The 18,306-nt window shown below is 48.0% G+C and overlaps 1 protein-coding gene across 1 annotated transcript in view; it reads left to right on the forward strand.

Annotated features, from left to right (window-relative positions):
* THADA (THADA armadillo repeat containing) overlaps positions 1 to 18,306 on the forward strand; it is a 1,588,234-nt gene that overhangs the window by 4,288 nt on the left and 1,565,640 nt on the right. The window contains exon 2 of the mRNA XM_086927803.1: positions 16,460 to 16,540. The gene's annotated coding sequence lies outside the window, so the exon portion shown is untranslated. The remainder of the gene's footprint in view (positions 1 to 16,459; positions 16,541 to 18,306) is intronic.

Below are 18,306 nucleotides of genomic sequence, written 5' to 3' on the forward strand. Positions count from 1 at the left end.
GTTCGCACGTTTTCCAAGCGCAGTAGCGGATGCATCGTATCCACAACTTATGGGTAATAACTTGTTGAATTGAGACATCTGATCATTGCTCCAGGGCCTGCGATACTGCACTACCTTGTGCTTAGCTGCTCTCATTCTAGGCTGGCATCCCTGCACTGCTCATCTCCTGTGAACTCTACAGTGGTTGTGCATAAATTTAATGTACCTGCTGGACATGGTGGGGCATGTACTCCCTTTGTTTGAGTGGTTCGTACTTTGATCCTTAACGTCATTGTGCGAATCACCCTTCTTGCAGGTGAGGGCCCCACCTTCCACCCATAGTAAGGACGCAGATACATAAGCACCCTTCACTTGTTGGGCTTGTGAGATGCACCACCGCTGCTGCTGATACTCGGACGCCATTCCACCTTCTGTTTGAGGAGCCAGCACGTGTGCGCTTCCCACTCCTGTTGGACACTTTGTCCCCAGTACTAACTGCTCCTACGATCATGGGTAAGCCAAATGGCCGTCAACCCAAACTTGTTTTCGAAGCCAAAAAAGCTGTTACATGCTCTGACTCTGAAAATTGGGGACAGTCAAGTGTTGAGCCTCTGCCCGCCGTGTCGCATTTCTCCTCCCCCCTCCCCTTATCTGGCCTTCCCTCCGTCTGTTCCCTCTCCCCGCGCCGCCCCCTCCCCTGCCCGCCGTGTCGCATTTCTCCTCCCCCCTCCCCTTATCTGGCCTTCCCTCCGTCTGTTCCCTCTCCCCGCTCCGCCCCCTCCCCTGCCCGCCGTGTCGCATTTTTTTTTAAATCACCACTTACCCCCTACCCCCCAGCAATGCCAACACTGACGCCGTGCTCGGTGTTTCTCTTGTTATTGCATTGGTTTGAGTTCGCTGATTGTTTTGTAAAGCTCTCACCCACCCTCACCCTCACTCACCCTCAACCCCTCACCCACCCTCACTCACCCTCACTCACCCTTACTCACCCTCACTCACCCTCACCCACCCTCACTCACCCTCACTCACCCTCAACCCCTCACCCACCCTCACTCACAACCCCTCACCCTCACTCACCCTCAACCCCTCACTCACCCTCACCCTCACTCACCCTCACTCACCCTCAACCCCTCACCCTCACTCACCCTCACTCACCCTCACTCACCCTTACTCACCCTCACTCACCCACCCTCACTCACCCTCAACCCCTCACCCACCCTCAACCCCTCACCCTCACTCACCCTCAACCCCTCACTCACCCTCAACCCCTCACTCACCCTCACCCTCACTCACCCTCACCCTCACTCACCCTCACCCTCACTCACCCTCACTCACCCTCACCCTCACTCACCCTCACCCTCACTCACCCTCACCCTCACCCACCCTCACTCAGCGCAACCACAGCATCTTCACTAAATATATTTAATAAACTTTAAGCTATTGGCAATATAAAATAAAATCCATTTTATTTACGTATTAATTATAAAAAATTTTTTAAAGCCATTGATTTTTTTTATATCAATACATATAAGTCACATATAAGTCCCGTTAATACAAAACATGTTGCTTTACAAATGCTAGAGGTGTCACATTTACAAAAATTATAACTATTGGCTTTGTAAAGAAGAAAGCTATTCATTTAGCTATTTAGAAAAAACAACACATAAATAAAAAACAAAAAAATAAATAACACCTATAGCTCAAACTTTACTACTGCGAGACCTATTGCATTTCCAATGCTTGTTTAAACTTTAATTCCCTTTACCTCTCCACGTCCTCTCCTTTTCATGCTCCTACGTGGTGCATTTCACATCGTTAAGAGGAAGCGGAAGTGGGCTATATGTGGTAACCACGCATGTGTTGTAAAGCATGCGGGGTTAAGGTTATGCGGGGAAATGGCTGCGTTGTAATGGCTGTTTCCCCTTACAAAGAGATGCATTTCAAGCTGTCTTGAATCTCTGAAGAAATTAAAAGCTTCTTTGCCTCAAATATCTGTTTGCCACTGGAGGTCCAAGGAGCAAACATTAAGGGCTTCAAAAGGGAAGAGAGCCCCATTAATCACAAAAGTAGAGTATGGAGCCCCACAGCATTTAGTATAGACAGCAATATATGAGCTAAGCGGGATACCGTGCATAGAGGACCTAAGGAGAAATCAAATTACTAGAGATCTCAGACTCCAAATGGGTCTATGATAGTTTGTGGGAGTAAAACAATATTCGTATCCCCACATGAAGGGTTGAGTTCGCCTAAACCTACCAATATGAGAAATGTTCTGAAGTTTTAGAATAGACGCCAGGGGCATATTACATAAAATGGCTCTGAAGTGCCACTTTCTGCGCCCCTGTTGGTGGTATAACAGAAGGGGCTGCAAGCCTCTTCTGTAATAGAGGTAATGCCAGGGCGCATGTAGCACCAGTGCTATCCCAAAAGAGGGCTTCCCTCATTTCCATGGGCCATGGCCCCTTGCAAATAAGGGACATACTTTGCTTCTGCGCTGCTAGGTAAAGAGGCTGTCAGGAGGGGGCACTGACGGTACGCCACATAGAGGTGGCACACAGTCAGTGCGCCTCTCTGGAGGGGAGTTGGTGTCCAGAGGAGCCACTCAGACACCGCACTGCACTGCACTCAGGTGTATTCGCTCAGTGCGCCCACCTGCAGATGGATTTCTAATGACCTTGAATGTGCAGGCAAGCTGCTGCCCTGTGAAAGGTGGGATGCCTGCTTCAATCAGCCGGTCCCAAGGACAACGCATTATCCGTAAAAGGGTGCCCTTTTACTTTTTGCACCTAGTGCGACTAGTTACAGGTGTACCCTTGCTGTAATACGACCCTGGGAGTTTAATAGTCACCCTTCAGATAAAGGCTGGGTGGGAAAACTCAGGATACACTTGACTTAGAGCCAAAGAGTAGTCTTCCCTAAGTGGCTTGAAGGAAGCAAATCCTCACCCCTTCTGTTGAGGGTGGCTGGGTGTGTTTGTAAAATAATGGAAAAAAAAGTTATACCAGGCTGTCAACATGTTCCCCAAACCAGATCACTGTGATTCATTTGTCCTGATGAACTTTAAAAGTTCCAATCGGAAAGCCAAATGACTGAAATGGGAGCGTCTTCTGTCTTCAGTGCAAGAGACAGTCCTCGTTTCCCGAAAAGACTGCACATGGATCTGGCTGACTCAAATGGGAAAGATAATGATGAGCAGAAGGTTAAAGCCAGATCCATTCAAGTATCTGACCTAAAAGATTCCCTCCAACACATTATAGAAAATCTGTCTTTTACTGTCAAGCCAATGGAGGAGAAAAATTATGATTTCTTTTGCCAGTATTGAAAGAGCCTGAGAGCCTTCTGCTGAATGGAAGGACGTAGATTAATACTACTTTCCACATTTTTGGTTCTATCCAATGTTTTCCAATCAGTTGCTTACCATGGTAATGATAGGCTGATTTATGTCTCTATAATACCAGAGGATGATGCTCCCTCTGACGCATTTGACAAATGAGTTGATTTGGCAGAGCATTATTGCACAGGTAAATGTTCTCTCGGTGCAGCAGCCTATCCTAGCTACATTCATTTTTCGAAAACTTTCAGAAAATGGCAGATCAACTACCCTGATCCGCCATGATATTCATTACACCAACAGGGAAGATCAGACTAGATTACGTGGAATGGCCCTGATGTACCAATGATGTAGGTTGGCACTCATGTTACTGAATGACCAAGAGACTAATTAGACAACACCACACTGTCGGACCAGAAAGGGGGAGGGAGAGGGAGGGAGTAGTTGACTTGGTTTTAGAGTATAAAAATACAAATTCATGTCACAACACGTTAGTGACATCAGTAACTAAAATGGATTAATATAAATGCTGTGTATTCTCATAGTGTATGTTTTTATGTCATGGAACTGTTGGGTACAAGATTCTAAGTATATAGACTTCATTACAATGTTTAATGGGTCATGTTGCACCATGATGAAAAATGTAAAATGCCAAGACCATTTGCCGTGATGTAATGCCCCCTAAATAAATGGCACAATAAAGTTTGTTTAAAAAAAAAACTAGAACAGGGAGCTGAACTGACTGATACATTGGCAAAGACGGAGCAGCAGTTCCTCTTGGATATTGGTTAAGTGCAGCATCAGCAGGTTGTTCTGTGGCGGCCAGACTCCAGATCTGGATGAGACACTGAAAGGTCTCTTAATGAATATTCTGTTTGAGGTCACAAAGTTGTTTGCAAGTCCACTAGAGGTCAGGATTAGTAAATCAATGTAAGAAAGTAAACCCACGGAGCCACTTAGACAGCGTCTTAGAGAAAGATATTTTGGAAACCGCAGTGCTTTTGGCCGGGCATTCAGATTAATTATGTAAATTGCCCTTTCATGGAAGGAGTTGTGGCCAGGGCACCCTTTTGTGGAGTACGCACGGTCTCCGCAGTCAGGAGCTTCAGGTCAAGCTCATCTTCTGCCTAAAGCTTGACTACTCCAGGACATCAGAGGGGCATACAATAGGATGGAGGCTGACATATTTTCCTGAGGAATGGAAGAAATTGATCATGTATCTTTGTGTGCCGTAGATTGTGCAAGAGGGTTACCAGACAGTGATTTCAGTCACCACCTCCAGACTTCTTCTGGTCTGGCAAATCCAAAACAAAATTGGCGTTATTGAAGGTAGTCTAGAAATTGCTTCATAAGAAAACAGTGAAACCAGTTATTTTTGATCAGATGGGGTAAAGGCATCTACTCATTTTTTTCTGGTGAAAAAGCCATCCGACTTGAGATCGGTTCTGTAAATTAAAAAACAAAAGTGAATTCATTCATTATTCATGTAAAATTAAAAATGCTAACCCTTCAGTCAATTCTTCTACTGATAAGGAGGGGAGAGTTTTTAGTGTCTTTGGATCTGTTTTATGTCACCTTCATGCGGCAATTCAGCTGGCATCTCAGAAGTATCTTCATTTTCGCATATAAGAGAATTTTCCGGTACTTGGTTTGGCTTGTCACCTTCACGTATGATTGTTACTAAAGTCTTGGTGGGGGTTATTAATTCTAAGACAACAGATTTTTTTTTCTTAGATGAACAGCTTATTTATTTATCTTCTCTTCATAAGGCATTGCAACAAGTGGCGGTAGTTTAGAGTCACAGATTTTTTTTTTAAAACATGCAAAGTCTCATTTACCACCAATGCAAGATCTTCAGTTTGTAAGAGCTCATTTCAAAACGGACCTGGGAATTGTATTCTTCTTTGAAGTTTAATTCTGGGGCTCTGCTTCTTTTTAGGTCTACACTTTTTTCTCTCTTCTTCCTCTTGAAATGCTCCTATCACAGCAGGAAATACTCCAAAGCTGATAGTCCCAAAGGACAGGTCATGGGAGTGACTAGAGTGAACACCTGGATGTCAGCCACAGTGATATGTGCATCAAAAGTTTCCTGGCTCCTTGCGCTACTCATTATGATTCCCTTATCAGCCCCATCTTGTTCCCGAGATGTGTTCAGACCCTCTCCTTGTGATCTATCACTGAATCAAAGAGCAAGCACAGTCAGCACACATACATTCAGCACACATACATTCAGCACACACATTTGCTCTGCCTACTGTTTTCTACTGTAGCCTTTCTGTATTGTGCAAAGGTGTGCTGCATGCAAACACGCACTACCAGAACACACATTCATCCTGAGCGCACTGCACAACAATTAACCTTTTATGTATTGTACTTTTCACAAGCACTTGTATACCCAGCACATGCTTCCGCTGCACATGCACTACACAGCACCACATCTTTCATGTAATGTATTCCTCGCATGTATACATACACTCGGTACATGCACTCACCATGCAGGTAGTGCACAACACTGCTGCATACCTGTACTCTACCCTTTCCATGCACACCTACATCCATCATAGAATCACCACTCCTGCGCTGTGCAGCACTTTACATCGAACTGATGTAGACCAAGGGTGAGTTAAGTAGACAGCAGAAGAAATTTAGAAAAGTGAGTAAGTCTGTAGGCCTCAATCCAGTGACATAAGGTAAAAACGACCCGTTCACTCCTACTGTTTCCACCATTGCCCTCATGCTGCTTAACTCCTGGTGAAGGCAGTAGCCTTCCACCACTGAGGCGAGAGCTTTGGACGCCCCTCCTGGTCCAACAAGACCACAGTCCGTGAGACAGACCTATGTCATGGAGCATTTGCTAGATTCATGTCTGCCTATGACATCGACAATTAGCATTAGGGATCCAGACAACAGTACAGTTGGGCACTCCTGGCAGTTATACAAGCCCTTTCCCATGCAGAGCACTTTTCTGTGCCAACAGTGCCGGATCCAACATGGCTAACATCGGTGTATGCATTTGAGCTTCCAACAGACCCTTTTATTGTTTCCCTCATTGCATGGTCTGTGCTGGAACAAAGAGACTCCTATGCTGGCGCCCTGCAATTTCTACAATACAAGTCCCAGGAATCACGGGGTATGCCACCATTTTTGCCCATCTCTCTGTGGATCAAGGTGGCATAACTGAACACTCCTTAAAGAATGCAGTTTGTCTTCCTCAAGGGAAACGCAGGATCACTGGAAATATGCAACAGGGGAGGGCCAAATTGTGTGGAGGGTTGACTAAAATCTGCAACAAGAAAATCCAAATTATGCTGTCGAATGCGGCACATATGTGATAGTATAACTGCATAATTCTGTACGCTTTTTTCACACGTTAGCACTATCTGGGTAAAGGTTTCACCTTATTAGTACTAATTGAACATTGAAATACAGTAATAAGCTACAGAATTGATGACCAGGCAACCTTTGCATAGGGCATTCCACTGTGCAGCTATTTGGGTAGCTGCAATTTTAGTAACTTTTGATCCATGTGAGCTAGAAACTGCTAATTATGCAGCAGATGGTAGTGTAAGTGGCAAGCGCAGCACATCCACAAGTATGCAAAAAAACGCCACATAATAGCAATGGTCCTGGGTATGCCTGACTAAGAGATAGCTGTGTACCCCGCACAGAGGTGACCGACAGCAGTGGGTACAATTGGCAAGATGAGACCTCCAGAATTGGACATAGCAATCCATATGAGGGTTTCAGAACTGGATATAATACTGCAGACGTCTCTTTTCGTTTTGTATGCTCCTGTGGCAATTAGCAAAATAATATTCTAGGTTAACCTGTATTTTTTCACACTCAGAATAAATCAGACAATCACTGACCCTACATAATTCTAAATGCATTTAATTTTCGTTATTTTTATATCTATTAAGTTTTTTTTTTTTTTTCAAATATATCAATCAGTAAAGTATTTTTTTAATTTAATCAAAATACTTACAGTCTATAGAATTGTATGCATGTAGGAAAATGTTACTGGTTCTATTCTGCATTCTAAATATAATAGTAATACATTTAAATGATTAAATAAACGAATTAATTAATTTCTATATGTAAAGTTCTCAGTATTTGTTCATTTTGTTAAATTATTAAAAAAGATTATTTTTAGTTACTGAGTATTTTTCAGGTTAATCGTGTATTTTTTTTTTTTTGTAAAATTTTTATTTTGCATACAATGAAAAAATGACAGTTAACAACAGGCGTCACAGTGGGCGCACGAAAGGTCCCACACAGTGGGAAGGCTGAAAAGGAAGATGAGGCAAGGCAGTAAAGCAAAAAGTCTTCAGTGCTGGTAACGTCGGCAGTCCCACAGCAATCCCCCGCCAAGGGGTAGCTCAAACAGTGCAGCCAGCAATTAGTCCAAGAGCTCTCCAGCGGTCAAGTATGCCCCATCTCGGTGAAGTAACTGTCCCAAAGCAACTCCCTACCCTCCCCCCAAAAACAAAACTCCCCTCTCCCCCCCCCCCCCGTGACGGCGCCGCTCGCAAATCTCATTCATACACCAAGCACACTCTAGAGTTGAAACAAGTGCAAGTTCCTCAATGACGCCGGGCAAACAGCCGAAGGCAAGCCAGCAGACAGAAAGGACACCAAGGGGCCCCACACGTGCTTGAAGTTTTTATATTTGCCTATAAATATATCCGCCATTCTCTCGAGACTCAAAAGTCTCCACAGTCTGGAGTGCCAAAGGGAAACCGCCGGGGCCTCCTTACGTTTCCAGGCCGAGGCCAGCGTGAGCTTGGCCGCGCCGAGGCACAGCCATAAGATCTTTTTGTCAGCTCGCGATTGGTGTTCCAGGCCGGGATCTCTCAACCCCAGCAAAACGAATTCGGGGGAATCATCGATAGGGTACTGCAAAATGTCTTTAATATGCGATAAGATCTCGGCCCAGAAGGGCTTAATGATCGGGCAGTCCCACCAAACGTGGCGGAAATCCCCCAAGAGGCCGCAACCCCTCCAACACCTGTCCGTGGCCGCCGGGAAAATGCGATGAAGTCGGGCCGGAACCATGTACCATTGCGTTAGGGTTTTGTAATGAGCTTCCCTCAAGAGTATGGAGTGGTTAAATTGCGTCATGTCCTTCCAGAGCGCCGACCATTCTCCGTCAGTGATATCCCTCCCAACCATCTCCTCCCACTGCTCCATGTAACGCGGTCTAGGGGAAAGAACCGAGCGGAGCAGCAGCTGATATAAAAAGGAGATAGCCCCCTTCATGGCCGAGGTCTTCAGGAGAAAGGCCTCAAAGTCGGATAAAGGTCTCGTCGCTGCTTCTCGCACCGCGGGTGAAGTGGCCCAGTGTAGCAGTTGTAAATGCCGATACCTTTCCCCCGGCGGGACTTGATAGTCCCGCATGCAGTTCTCGAACGTCAAGGGGTCGGGGCCATGGAACAAGTGAAGTAATGCCCGGCATCCCCCCTCCCTCCAAACGTCAAAGGGGCCCTCGGTGAGCGCCGGGGAAAACTCCGGATTAAAATGCAAAGGGGTGAATGGGGATGGGAAGGTCGTCCACCTCTCGTCACTGGCCAGTGTGTCCCAAACTTTCAGCGTGGTCCCCGTGGGGGTACTAATGTATGCGTTTACCGGGCGGTCTCGCTTCGGCTTCCACGCTAGGTCCCAGATGGACCGGCCTGCCACACTCCGGTCCATGTGCAGCCAGTGTTTGTCAGAGAACTGCTGTGACCACTCCACCATAACTCTAAGTTGGGCCGCCTTGTAGTAGAGGTGGAAGTCCGGAAGGCCTACCCCTCCGTCATTCCGCAGGCGCCGCAGAAGTGTAAATGAAAGCCGCGCCCGACCACCTTGCCAGATAAATTTCAACATCGTCGATTTGAGTTGGCTAAAGAAGGTAGAGGGCAGCGGAATAGGCAAGGCTTGGAACAGGTATAGATACTTGGGGAGAAGGACCATTTTGACAGCATGTACCCGTCCCAGCCAGGACAGGAATCTAGGCTTCCATTTCTCCAGCTCCACGCGTGATCTGGCCATGAGGGGCGGGAAATTGGCCGCAAAGAGACCGCCCACTGTCGGGGTGAGGTGTACCCCGAGATATAGCAGGGAGCCCGAGGCCCAGGCCAACGGCGTCGTCGCCTTCACCCGTGTCACCTCGGCCTGAGATAGAGTCAGGTTCAGGACATGCGATTTGCCATAGTTGACCTTGAAGCCGGCCACCGCCTCAAATTCCAGCAGTATATCACGAGCATACGGAAGGGAGTTAGCGGGGTCGGCCAACGACAAGAGGACATCATCCGCAAACAGGGTAATCTTGTGCTGTTCCCCAGCGAACGGGACGCCCTTCACCCCCTCATGCTCCCGGACTGCCAGCGCCAGAGGTTCAATGCTGAGTGCAAACAGCAAGGGCGAGAGGGGACATCCCTGCCTAGTGCCTCGCGAGTGTTGGAAGAAGGCCGACAAGTGGCCGTTCACCGCCACCCTTGAACGCGGGCTGCAGAAGTTAGCTCTTACCATCGCGATAAAACGATCGGAAAACCCAAATGCCCGCAACGTGTGGAAGAGAAAGCCCCAGTCTACGCGGTCGAAGGCCTTCTCCGCATCCAGCCCCACCAAGACCGCCGGGATGCGGAACCTGTCCGCCTTCTCTATAAGGTGGATGACCCTCCGGGTGTTATCATGCGTTTGGCGGCCTTTGATGAAGCCCGATTGGTCCGCATGGATAATCGACGGCAGCAGGTCTTGCAAGCGGCTCGCTAATATAGCCGAGTAGAGCTTGGCGTCGATGTTGAGTAAGGCTATAGGGCGGTATGAGGCACACCGCTCCGGGTCCTTCCCTGGCTTCGGCAGGACCGTGATCACTGCTTCCGCCAGGGTCCCAGAATTCACCCCAGGTCCAGACATGTCGTTAAAGAGGGCGGCCAGGAAGTCACACACCTCAGTCGCATAGGTCTGGTAAAAGACAGCGGTGAACCCGTCGGGGCCGGGGGCTTTGTGTAGTTTCAGGTTTTTAATAGCCGCGAGGACCTCCTCCCTTGTGATCGGAGCCTCAAGTAAATCGTTCCAGGTCCCTGGTACCTGCGGGAGCGATAAGCGCTGCAAAAAAGCACGTTGATCAGCCGCGTCCAACTCTTCCCCCGCGTACAACGCAGCGTAGAAGCGGCCAAAGATATCAGCCTTCGCTCCGTCATCGTGCTGGAGCACTCCTGCCACGTCTCTAATCCCACCTACGTATTCCCGCTCCCTCTTGTCCTTCAATTGCCGGGCAAGGTGTCTACCAATCTTGTTGCCCCCAGAGTAGGAGAGCCGGCCCAGCCGCAACAGTGTGAGTTCAGCCCTATTCGTGTAGTGAGACTTCAACTTGCCCCGTACTGCCGTCAGGGGACGTAGAGTCACCCTCGAGGGATTAGCTTTGTGTTCCCTCTCAAGCGTGAGCGCCTCTGCCTCCAGCGCTTCCCTCTCCTTCCTACGCAAGGCGTTCAATTGTGAGTTGAGGCCCAGGCACGTCCCCCTGATCGTCGCCTTAAAGGCGTCCCAGGTGGTCATTAGGGACGTGTCCGAGGGAGGGTTGCTATCTAAAAAGTCCAGGATGGCCTGACGCAAGGCCTGATGGGATACATCGTCTCGGACCACCGAGGCCGGGAAGTACCATTTCCGGTTCGCGGTGTCCGGCGGCGACCACCGAAGCGTGAGCACTAGAAGACTGTGATCTGAGACAGAAATCGGGAGAATGGCGGCGTCTAAGATGTTCCCTCTAAGGGACTGGCTGAGGAAGACGTAGTCCAGGCGGGAGTAGGAGTGGTGCACATGGGAAAAGAACGTATAGTCCTTCACAGCAGGGTGAAAAAACCTCCAACCATCCACCAGCCCCATCTCTTCCACCCCCCTCTGTGTACTCCCCGAGAAAACCCCCGTGTCCGCCCTTCGACCCCCAGAGCTGTCCATCTCCCCATCCCAAACCAAGTTATAATCACCCAACATGAATACAAGTCCTTCCGCAAAGTCCCCCACCTTCTCCAGCAGCTCCTGCAAGTACTTATTTTGGCCAGAATTAGGCAAGTAGAGCACCACAAACGTACACAACCTGCCCTGGATGTGCCCCTTGACCATCAACCACCGTCCTTCTCTATCAGTGCGGACTCCCACAGGCTGAAAATGCAACGCTGCCTTAAACATTAACGCCACCCCCCGATGCTTCGTGACAGCTGAGGACCTGTACACAATGGGGTACGCCCTGTGTCGGAGCCGCATTTCATCCTTTCGAGCTAAGTGGGTTTCCTGGAGCCCCACCACATCAAGGTGATGGTCTACAAGGTATTTCAGGACCTTCTGTCTCTTCTGAGGGGAATTCAAGCCTTTGACATTCCAAGTGCCTATACTAATCGGCATGATAAACACCTCCCAAAGATCTTGCTATCAGAAATACAAAATGGCGGCCAACCCTCCTTCCACCCCTCCCCCCCACCACGTGCTCCCAAGCGTTCCCAGAACCGTCGTAGGTGCAGCCCCTCTACAGCATGGCGCGCATTCCACCACTCATTCTCTACACTCATCCCCAAAGGCCCGCCGTCACGGTCCCCCCTCCCCCTCCCCAACAGTCCCCCAACCAAAACCCCCCCGAACCAACACAGAACATTGTACAAAAATGGAAAAAAAAGTGCAAAAACCATACTCAACGGGATCAGTAGGCCGAAGTTCGTAGGGAGCCCCCAATCGAGTGACAGCCCAGAGGAATGAAGCCACTATTCCCCTTGGCCGAAATCAAGGTCGTCTCCACCAGAGTACTTGTACACCCTCGATCAGAAGGCCCGAGCCTTCCCGGCGCCAATCCGCCATTTTGGGGCTCACGCCGCCCCAGAGCTGAGCTGTGAAGCAGCCAACGTGGCCGATGCCACCGAAGCGACCGCTGCTCCTCGTTCCTGCAGGCTAGTAGAGAGGTCCGGGCGTTGTCTTGCAGGGGATCCGGCGGGAGAGCGCCCTACCCTGTGCCAGGAATTCGATCGGCGGCGCCGCCGAGATGGGGAGGCCGCCGTGGCCTGCGATGACGGAACATCCGCCAATCCCAGGAGCTCCTTTGCCGCCTGAAGTGTGCGTACTTGGGCCAGGCGGTTCTGCCATCTGAAGATTATTCTGAAGGGGTGCCCCCAAGAGTAGGCAATCCCCCTCTCTTTCAGGAATGCTGTGATAGGACGGAAGTCCCTTCGTTTTTGTAAGGTAGAGGCCGCCAAGTCCTGGAACAGCTGGGGTCTATGGCCACGGAATTGCAATGAGTCGATGGTCCTGGCCTTCCGCAGTATCCTCTCCTTGAGTTGAAAATCGTGGACGCACACCAGTATGTCGGGGGGAGGACCCCCCCCTCGCCGCGGCAGGCCCACCCTGTGCACCCTGTCCATCCGTATCTCCTTCGTGTCCTCCTCGTCTAAGACCTGGAGGAACAGCTCCTGTACGTATCCCCGGAGGTCTCCCGCCTCACCGTCCCAGGGCACCGCCCGTATACGGATGTTGTTCCTACGGGAGCGGTTTTCAAGGTCTTCCGTATGTAATTGGAGGTCCAGGTTCTGCTCGGTGAGGCGGATAATGTCCTGCTGGAGCATATGAACATCTGTGGCGACGCTCAAGTCCCTGTCCTCCAGGGTCGCCACCCTCTCACCTATGCCGTCCACGTCCCTCCGCACCTCCCGCAGGTCGGAGGCGAGCTGCGACCTGAGTTCCGATATGTCCTCCTTGATGGAGGCAAACAGCTCCGACATAAAGGCCTTCGTCACCGGAGCATCTTCATCAGATTGCCTTGATGACCCACTTGCTCCAGGGGAGGCCGGTTGTTGAGAGGCCTTGTCCTTTCCCTGGTTTCGTTTGCGCTGCACTGTAGACATGACGCCCTGTGTCGACTCCACGTGGCCAAGGATGCAGCGGAGGCTGCCGGCGGGCCAAGCACTCGGTTCTTCCTTCGCCTCCAGTCGTTTCCAGGCTCCTCGCCCCCAGGCACTCGACCGTGAGCGTCTTCTGTATCCCAGACGGGAGTTCCAGGGGGCCAGCGATCCGCCGCCTCGGTCCTCCAAGCTTCCGCCACCAATGAGCGATAGAGTCACTCCTGTGCTCCGTCGTCGTCCGGCTCCGTGCAGCGACCCGGCCCTAGGCTCGGACAGTTCAAGCAAGCCGCAGGCGCCACCCACGTGGGGGGCCAGTCGATGGCGTTAGCAGGGGGCCACCGGTTGTGCAAGTGGCGCTACTCGGCCAGAGGCCCTCTCCCCGGCGTGGCGGGGTATGAGCCGGGTCTCGCCGATAGAACCTCCCTCGTCCAAACTCCGGTCCGCTCAGCCGTCCGTCTGCTCCAGTGCCTGCAGGCGGATCTAGGGCCCCGCCCCTCGACCACGCCGGGCCGCGATAGTTGGAAAGCCCGGGGTCTCACAGGCCGTAGGCTGCGAACGTCCTGGCAGGCGCTCTGGGGGTCCCACCGCCCCGGGGACCCCGCCAACGTCCGCCGCTCTGCTAGGCGAACGTCTCCGCTACCTTAGGGGCTCGTGGGTGCCCCCAAAATCGTGCTATTAGTTGCTATGTTGGATCAGCGCCGGAGCGGCACGGAAAGGCGTCCTACTCCGCCGCCATCTTGGCCACGCCCCATCTATTAAGTTTTAATATACCATGCAAAGTACCTCATCACATAATACTATCAGATTAATCATATAAAGGCCATTATTACATAGTAGTTCCACATTTATCATATCTATCTATCAACAATCCAGAATTTGGTAAAAACGAATATATTTAGTATTGCAAACCCTGCTTCCATCGTAGACTTCCCATACGTATGCATTCACACTCCAACAAACTCATGGGTTTTTCATCTTTTTTGGTCAGTTTGTCGACCATGTACGTTATGAGAGAGGTAAAGGCCTGGATTACCTCACTTGGACTCGAATCCTCTTGCAGGATCTGATTATTCTTCATTTGGTTGTGTATAAATAGGTCACTGTGGAAGGCATCCTTGTCAATCGGTCCCCATCTAATGTTTAGACAGTTATTTTTGTTCTATTCTATTTGATGTTGAGGAATTTCCTGAACACCCCTAGATGAAAGTAATTTTAGATCCAACGTTAGCAGGTTCTGATCACATATGTATTGAGTGATTTCCATAGCAGGGTGATGTTAAGATACCTATGTGCTTTGGTGGTGAGGGCTTTGTCCCAAAAGTCGACATAAGGGGGGGGGGGGGGAATGTAGGTATGAATTAACACATTTTTGGTGGGATTCTGCAATATCATATTTTTCTTTTAGGAAGAATGATAATCTATGTTTGAGATCATCTACTTCGAGGTTGTTTAGGGTGCTATATTTCATCAGCCTTATAGTTTGGTATGCATTCGGCGGCAAGAAGGCAACCAAGTATGAACGTGCCAGGAAAGATTTTGATCTAGGGATTTGGGTAAAGTAAGCGAAATGGTATCATTCTTTAATAGGAAATGTTGATGATGAACTCTAATGCGTACCCAGTGCAGCAATAAGGATAGAATGACTCGGACCTAGACGGTTAAAGGTTCTGGCCCCAAAACATTTAGTAGAACTACAGAGTGACCATTCATTTTTTTGTTAGAGCACCTTTGGTGATGAGCGAGTCTCTTTTAAAGCATTAGTACATTGGTGAAGATACATTTAGGATGACAGTTGGATGGTGGCAAAGCTTGTTGTCTTGGAGAAGCAAACCTTTGGAAAATAGTTAATGAGAAGTTATGGGACCAACCTACCATGGATCTTGTTGTAGGTATATTAATTACATTTGAGACTGCATTGCAGTAAGGTCCATGGCTGTGAAGAGTATGTCAGCTTATGTTTTTTTTTTTGCATACTGGTTTATTTTTGTCTTTCATGTTATAAATTCAGGACTGCAAGTACCAGTATGCTAAAGTAAAAAAAAACAGGAAAGGATGAGATGCTTGCAGCTAACATGCACCAACTTAAAATCTGAAGGAAAGTGATGGGAAGAGGAAAAGCAAGAAAATTAGGTAGGGAGAGAAAATAAAAGGGTAGACAACTAGGTTGTCAGTGGTGAGAAATAGGATGGGAAAAGAAAGAATTAGTCTAGAGCGAAGGAGGAAGGCGGCGGATGGAGAAAGAATGATTGTAGGGGCCGTGGGTTTGTAACATGTCTACTTAAAAAGTCTATTGTTTTTAATAGATTGAATGAATAGGTATAGTGTACTTCATTTGGACACTTTCACTGTGATCTTACTTGGAGCCATAATAGTATGCAAGTCAGTGACTCGTCACCTCAGTCCACTCGGACATGGTGGAGGGATGGGATGTTTGTGTGGGATTGGAGAATTGGTCTCCTTAAACTCCTTACTCCACACCAACACACCCCTCCCCCGTTCGTACTTCCATGATCACTCAAAGGCCACTAGTAAGCGTCTTCCAATGCCAGACAATGATCCTACCCTACTCTCAGTACCAGTTGCTAATTGTTAGACTTCTGGCTGCAACGAGGGTGCAGTGAAACTGGCCCTCCCAGACTCTTAATCATTTTGGGCTGGCCTTCTAATAGAAGGGAAGGGCATGAACAGAAGAAGCGATAGAGGGGGATTGGATAAAGTGAAAATTGGTGCACTTCCTTCACAAGCTATAAGTGAGTAGAGTGACATTGTAAGTAATAAAAATTTACACTGGAGATGTGTACGAAATCCTCGCATGGGTGCAATTTGCCCCAGCACCGTCCACCATCTGTAAATTAGGTGAGTCGTTTTGCATCTGTCCTGGGCGTGAGGGCGTTGCTAGAAAGTCTCAGCTAGGAGAGCAGCATTCAGTAATTTATCCACTGCTTGTTCTCGGGGGAGGGGGCGTGGGGATGGTGGTAGTCGACAGACACAACTTACTCACCTCCGCTGCCCCTAAAAACAATGCCGCTTAGGGCAGACCACTCCGCTCTCCCCTCCCAGCTACTCCCCTGGAGGTATTTATATCTGTGAACTTCCAGATTTATGTATACCTGCTTACACCAATGCTGGGTTGTGCATAAATACAGAGTAGATTTATGCACATGTTGGGCGATGTGAATTTTAGGTGATTAAAAGTTTGATGGATCGACTTGCTTTTGTTACTCGCATCGTTGACATACTACTGAATTCTGGTATATTAACACAAATGTTCTTTTTAACTTTTTAGATGTAACGTAACCACAGCAGTAGAAAGGAACTTGCAGAGAAGCTGAGCAGAAACTAAGGAAACTAGTTGAGGGATCTGCAGGTAATCTTTTTACAGAACTAGTGTGCTCTACAAACTGGAACAATGGTTGAAAGGCAGCCTAAGTGGAATTGGGGTGCCTGTATATATTGGTAAATCCAAGATTGTGCATGGACCTCCCTCCTTTTTCAATAACCTTGCGGAACGTGGCTAGGTCCTGCAAGATCATGAGTCTTATCTCTGCAAGGGCTATCGGGAGCTTTGGAAATGCTGAGGGAAGCAGGTCCTGGGTCTCCAGAGCTACCAAATTTTGACAATCTCAGAAAAGTGACACTTTTTCACAAAAGTGTCACTTTTATGACCTTCAGTGGTTTTGGCTGTAGGTGCAAGCACAATTGCCAATAGAAGCTAAAATGGCAAAATGCTGCTTTTTGACAACTGCTTAAAATTTTTCTCCTGCATGGATCTTCGTGAAAATTGACTGGCTCGAACTTCGCTGATTACACCAAGCGATATCCAACTTAGGTGCAAATCAGTTTATAGGGCCAAAAGTTAAAGGCAAATCAATCATAAGTTCTTGTAACGCACAACTTGTCTCACCGGTAGGTCTCCAGGCACTGGGGTTCTATGTGCCTCGGTCGGGTGACTCTGGTGGTTGACCAGCCAATCAAAAAAATTCCTTTTTAGTCAAAGTAAACCGCTTAGTTTCTAAAAGAAAGCCATATGGCAGTCCCCATGCTGGTGCTTTTCAGACTTGACGTCCTTCTTCCAAGGCAACACATGTATCACTGCCACACTCCTCTCTATTTATCCCCATGATCAGCATCAGTCTCTAGTGACGTGAAGATTATTTTGTATCTAGTAGCTTGTGCAGACATATGGGAGACACCAAACTGTCTACTAAAGCATTACCAGCTTTAGTTTAAGAGACATACCTGTTTTATAATGTCAACTTGTGTAAAATTAACTTTTGTCTGGAACATAAAATAGAGTGTTAGATATGTTGTTATAGTCATTTATATGTTATATTGATTTGTATAGCGCACTGATCAGTGGCGCTTGGGCAAGCGTGTAGGTGTGCAGTCCCCAATGTCCGTATGTGAACAGCCAGGTCTTCAGCTTTTTGCGGAACACTTAAGGAAGTCGATCCATGTCTTGGGAGCAATATCTTGTGTTGGAGACACCACAGGGACTTCCAACCTCATACTTACTATTTAGAAAGGGTACCCTGCAACCTTTACATACTGGGTAAGGATGTAATATTATTTTACAACAAACGGTTCTGCGCTTTTTTGTATTCTTCCCTCTGTTGTACAAACATTGTTATGAGGAGTGGCTTATTCCCTTTCCCTTAATTGTTTGTGAAATCTTATGAACCACTCAAAAGGAACTTTGTCAGTGGTTACTGAAAGATATAACAAATTATACTGTTGTAGAATAATTATCGCATCCTGGAAAACACGACGAATGCAGAACTATGTAGATCAGTCAATAATTTAAAAATGTTTTTGCCAACTTGTACAAGTTTTGTAAAAGCAACACATTGGTTAGGAAGTATACTTTGATGTATTTATGAAAAATATAAATTTGTACAATTATGATTATTTATTGTTTTTGAAAAATATATGTATTAGTGATGTAATGACGTGGGATGGCACGAGTCACTCTTTAGCATGAGACATATCCTTTAAGATGTAAGCACATTATCCCCTAATCATTGGTACTTCCGGTCACCCTATACCCCTACGTTCCATTTTGTCAGTTACTTTTATAATGTTGTCAGTTACTTTAGAGTCTGCATCTGTACCAGACGTGTTAGGGGCTTGTTG

The sequence above is a fragment of the Lissotriton vulgaris genome, chromosome 6 (assembly GCF_964263255.1).
Source record: "Lissotriton vulgaris chromosome 6, aLisVul1.2, whole genome shotgun sequence".
Classification (NCBI taxonomy): Eukaryota; Metazoa; Chordata; class Amphibia; order Caudata; family Salamandridae; genus Lissotriton; species Lissotriton vulgaris.